The following is a 5989-nucleotide window of genomic DNA, read 5'->3' as shown; positions in this document are numbered from 1 at the left end:
ACCTAGACGAAATATGTGATTTATTTGAGAATAATATGTTATTGCTCTGGTATCAGTCGTGCTTGGTACACTTGGTACAACTGTCTGCACACCGAGAACTGCACACTCTAAGAATAACCTAACACAAGGTTGCTGAAGGCCTGATCCTCGCACCACATTAGACATAAGACAAATAATGTTGCTGCCAACATTGGGCTCTACGCGGGTTTAAGATAGAGTTACAGGGAATGAATCAACACACTTGATGCTTCGCATGCAGAGAGCTGGTAGCTGTTGATGTGATCTACTCCTACTGAGAATTAGAGGTATGGGCCCGCCCTGCTAGAACCCAAACGAGACCTTCTTAGATATAATATAATATACTGAATAGGGTGCGCGAAATATAGGTGATACAGAATTCTATAGATTTTGGCATCATAACATGCTATCACCTTTTGCTTATTATGGATTAGTGACTATGCTGCTAACTCTGATTTTTATAATATGTATGTTGATATTATACAAGATATTGCGTTTGAGAATGTTGCATTGAAAAATAAACATTTCAAACTTGCACGTGTGTTCTTTGCCTCCCAGTTTCGGTTTGTAATGATCATATAACGAAAGAGTGTTCATGTATTCCACGATACCTGAGGTACCCTAAGTTCATGTTCTGGATTGTCTAAGTCATTGGGAAGTAATTACTACTGATGAGACACTGTAGCTAGCTTGGTAAGGGGATTTCTGAAACAAAGGTGAGTTTTGGGTCACCCTAACTCACCCAGGTTCTAGATCTCTATGCACAGTTCTGTGGGAGAACGGAAACCCTGCGACACTATGTCATTAAGGGATTATGGTGTATTTCCAATGCTCCGATGGGCTGAAGGAGCCCATCAGAATGGCAGAGGATGGTACCTCCACCTGCTGCATCGCAATGCCGTGGGCAGAGTACAGGGGCAGATGTCGGAGGGACTGCAACCAATGGTCGGTTGGTTGAAGTCCTTCCGACATCATATTCAGCCCCTATGTATTCAAGAGCGAGAAATCTTTGATACGCATCTTGGCGGAGCCCAAACGACACACTGCAGGTATACCTTTAAAAAACTGAGCAACACACTACAAAGCAAGGTATGTGCAGATGGAAGATTTCAGCAAGACCAGCCCGCGGGAAAGACTTTTGTGAGGGGCCAGCAACCTTGCCCAATAGACTATATGTTCTGTCAGGCCTGGTGCTTTAATCAAATAAGAAATTTTGAGGTGGCGAAAATGACAGGTAGAGACCATTTCCCTTTGAAGTTAGAATTACGCATTCCGAAATGTAAAAGTAGAGAGAGAGTTCTACAGGTCCATGTGGATTACCCCAAACGATTAACAACCTGTATATCAGACGAACAGATAGAAAAGCTTGGGCTAATTCAACAATCAATCCCAACTGAAGAAATTAATTCTAATGCAGGATTCCCGTGGTTTGAATTGACCATAGGTAAGCTGGCAGATTCTCTCAAGAAGGAATTCAAGGTAAAAAAGTCAGGACTGAGCAGCTATGTAGTTAATAAAAATAGGGAACCCTGGTTTGACGAAGAATGCAGGGTAGCTAAGGCCCTGATAAGACAGAAGGAGAGAAGAGTAAGGGCCATGTTTAAAGTGGACCTATATCAGACACTTCAGCAACTAAGGTTAAAGTATAAAACATTAACTCGGAATAAAAAAAGAAGGTATGAAGAGAAATGTTGGGCAAATATGTTGGAGGTGATTGAATCCAAGGATGTGAGACGGTTCTGGAAATTAGTCCAAGAGAGTTTGGGCAGTAAAGCCGGTTCCTTCGCTTGTATGGTCCCGGAAGATGATTGGGTAGGCTATCTGGAAGAAATCTATGGAAGATGGCCGACACAACCAATACTGGGAACCTTAGGTTGGCCACGGATGAGGGATGATATAAAGGACCACTTTACCCCAAGTTATATAATGGAGATTATAGCTAGTTTGAACCTTACCCGTGCCGCAGGACCAGATAACCTCCCAGCAGTGATAATTAAAACGAGGCCTGAATGGTGGGCAGAGTTCTTTGCAAAGATGTTCCTGGTAATCCTGGATACGGGAATCATCCCAGAAAGTTGGAAGGGTGCAATTATTAGGCCTATTCATAAAAAGGGTAGTCACACAATACCGAAAAATTATAGGCTTATAAACCTCCTCGATATAGGGGAAAAAGTCTTTGCAAAAGTAATTTTAAATTTATTAAAAGATTGGGCAGAGGAAAACCAAATCATCTCCCCGGAACATGGTGGGTTTAAAGCCGGCCACTCTACTATTGACCATTGTTTTGCTCTTTGGGCCTTAGCACGGAAGTCAATGGAATCGCGGGGTAGGTTGTTCTGTTGTTTCGTTGACTTCCGTGCAGCCTTTGATCTAGTGGACCGGGAGCTGCTGTGGGAGGCCCTAATTAGTCAGGGAATCCCTAATGATATACTGCGGCTGCTACAAATGCTCCACACTAAAAACTGGGCACAGATAATTTTAGACATAGATGGTAGTCTATCAGGGAAAATTGAAATTGGAAATGGTCTGCCAGGGATGTGTATTAGCTCCCCTGTTGGTCTCCTTGTTCCTAGCAGACCTACCATCAATGTTGGGGAACACAACTGGGGCAAGCCCGAAACTAAATGGCAAGCAGATAGCATGCCTACTCTATGCCGACGATCTGGTGATTATGGACCAGACTGAGGTTGGCTTGCAAAGAAAATTAAATGCTTTCAATGACTACTGCTTAAGAAAAAAACTTGTGATAAATATGGATAAGACCAAAACATTGAGCTTTGGCCGGAGGAAAACTGAGTTCTCATGGTGGATTGGGTCAGAAAAAGTGAAATCAGTAACAGAGTATAGATACTTGGGGTTATGGTTCCAGCAGAATTTGAAATAGAATACCCACTTAGAGGCATCTAAAGTAAGAACCTCTGCATCAATTAGCGGTCTGTTATTGTTTAACAAAGCCTATGGTGCTATGACCGACAAACCAGTGCTAAAAGCCTATGCTGCTATTGTACCCCCGCAATTTTTGTATGGTGCTGAACTATTGCTCCTAAGTGGTAAGGAAAACTGGGATGTGGAAGAAGGTAAAAACCTAAAAAAGTTATTTACGCTCCCCTGGTCAGCAATGGTTCAGGCAGTAAGACTGGAACTAGGGCTGACCTCATGGGGTATACAAGTTGGTATGGCCCTTTTGCGCTTTTGGCAACGCCTAGAAATAGGCGCAATTACCAAAATATCTCAATGGGGCAAAAATGAAATACAGGACAGAGAACTAAAATGGGCAAGAGAGACCAGGGGGAAAGTAACAAAGCTATGCTTGAGGATGAGAGTTAATGTGTGCCCTACTGACTCCGTGGCTAATATTGATAAAAAGTTACTCAGGTCGACGGGGATGGAAATATCGCATGTACAGGACAAAATCTATCTTGCAAGAAAAACTTCGACCAGTTTTATGATAGATGCATGGAATGATGTTTATTGCTTCCCCTACATAGATAAGTTACCGGACCGTAAATTACGAAATGAGGTTCTGAGGGTTAGAATTGGGGTTAACCCTTGTTATATGAACAACTCGGTAAAGTGGGCCATGATCAATGAGGAGGGAAGATGTACTTGCTCTTTAGGGTCCAAATGTGATATGCTGCATATCTTATTTGATTGTCTGAAGTTTTTGGACTTGCGTATCAAATTTTTAAAACCGATTCTTATGAAATATGAGATTAAAACTAGGACCCAGGCTGTGACACTGTTGACAGAAATGTCCCACTTAGAAATTGCTGTGGCAATGGGGAAATATATGCAAAAAGTGAAGGCAGTTTTATATCTTTTCAACGAGTTTTAATAATTAGTATTTTTAAAATATGTTTTTAGGGTGTCTATGTGTGTTAATGAAATGTTTTATTTAACTCTTTGGATGAACTTTTTATCGATATGTATTGTTTGTGGATCAACGGTCCAAATAAACGTGAAATAAACTTGAACTTGATTTTATACAATAACATTTCCTCATGAGAAAAATGTTCATATCATTTTTTGTTCAACTCCTTTCCCCTTTGGCAGTTTGTGCGGCCAGTGGAAAAGGCCAGCAGCACAAGCTGCCATAGTAAAATGGATGTTGGTGCCTGCCACACGTGCAGGGATGTTTATGAGGGCACCTTACCATGGGTACCCCCAGGCCTCTTAGCGGAGTGCCAGGGGGGAAAGGGGACTCTGCAAGGTGCCCCATGGTCATTTTCCGACAGCCTTTCCATGTAAGAAAGGCTGTAATGGAAAGGAAGTTGGAAATTATATCATAATCCCGACAGCGGAGTTTAAGCCGGTTCCTATGTCATTAAGGGATTATGGTGTATTTCCAATGCTTCGATGGGCTGAAGGAGCCCATCAGAATGGCAGAGGAGGGTACCTCCACCTGCTGCATCGCAATGCCGTGGGCAGAGTACAGGGGCAGATGTCGGAGGGACTGCAACCAATGGTCGGTTGGTTGAAGTCCTTCCGACATCATATTCAGCCCCTATGTATTCAAGAGCGAGAAATCTTTGATACGCATCTTGGCGGAGCCGAAAGGACACACTGCAGGTATACCTTTAAAAAACTGAGCAACACACTACAAAGCAATTGGACAAAATTAAAAACGTAATCTATGATGAACAGAATTGATATTTGGCAAATTGGCAGGTTTGCTTCTTCGTTACTCCACCCTGGTAACAAACCTATGGTTTTAGTTCAACAGAAGTGAAGTGAGACAGATAAAAAATTCCTAGTGTCAATCCGAGTCACCGGTGGAAAAGAGAATTGAGAGATACATGTACATAAAGGAGTGATGATCCTACCCTACACAAGAGGTTTGATAGGGTGCCACATCATACCAATGCCCCTACCGCAATATCTCTTATAGGTCCAAATTAGACTTTTTTGTTCAAATACTCTTTGCCCAAAGTGCCACGGATGTTCAGCATCCGAATAAGGTCTCCCGTTCGGCAACATACAACTGCATGTTCCTTTGAGCATAGCCAATCCTGGGTGAATGTTCTTCTCTAGAACTGTAACTGGTGTAACATCAGCCTTGTCTTCTCAAGAATGGTTTTAATTCAGGAAAGGACTTGGTTGGGCAGATCAACAAAGAAATCAGGAGCCGGGGGCTGAATGTTAGTGGTGAATGAAAACAAGGCGTTGGCACGAGGATGAGCAAAGTCAAGGAAAGTTTAGTCCTTCATGACAGTGGGTGAAATTTTGGCTGCCGTGTTCCTAAAGCCAAATGTCCTGGCGGCAGCTAAAGGTAACTATTTCAGTCATTGACATTCAGTCTTGTCCTTAACCCTGAGTACCAGTCAGTAAAGGAAGAAGCAACACTGTTCTCCAGTGGTTTTATGACACAATTTCAGGAACAAAAATATTTTGTCACACAAATATGGCCACAAAAATATATTGACCTTACATCCTTTCTATTTAAATAAATAAATAACCATAACATGTTATTTAAACATAAATATTAAGCAATACACATGATTATTATTATCACAAATACATTAATAAAATAAATAATAAAAACGTTTTATCAAACTAACTTTTAAAACTAAAACCAATATAAAGACTAAAACAAATTTTTTTTTAAACTGAAAAAAATACCCTACGAGGGGCAAACTTAGGGGGTCATTAGGATGACAAGCGGACTTAGTCAGCCCGCCATCCTATCGGATAATGGGACCGCCCACCATAAGGGCGGCGGTCCCGTGGGGGGTATAAGGATACGCCCGCCACAGTGGCGGGCGCATCCTGCATTTTTAACATTGTGGCGGGCGGTTCAATGCTAAAAATGCATGTATGCATTTGCATACACAAAGCTGCAGGCACCGCGCGGTGCCTGCCGCATTGCGTATGCAAATGCAGGGGGGTACCACAGGTACCCCCAAAGTGCACCCCCCACCTCGTTTTCACCATGGGGGCCCACAGGGGGCCCCCGAAGTGAAGACCGCCTGCC

Source organism: Lissotriton vulgaris, unplaced genomic scaffold, assembly GCF_964263255.1.
Source record: "Lissotriton vulgaris unplaced genomic scaffold, aLisVul1.2 SCAFFOLD_338, whole genome shotgun sequence".
NCBI lineage: Eukaryota > Metazoa > Chordata > Amphibia > Caudata > Salamandridae > Lissotriton > Lissotriton vulgaris.
The sequence above is the reverse complement of the archived record's forward strand: the minus strand, read 5'-3'. Positions refer to the sequence as shown.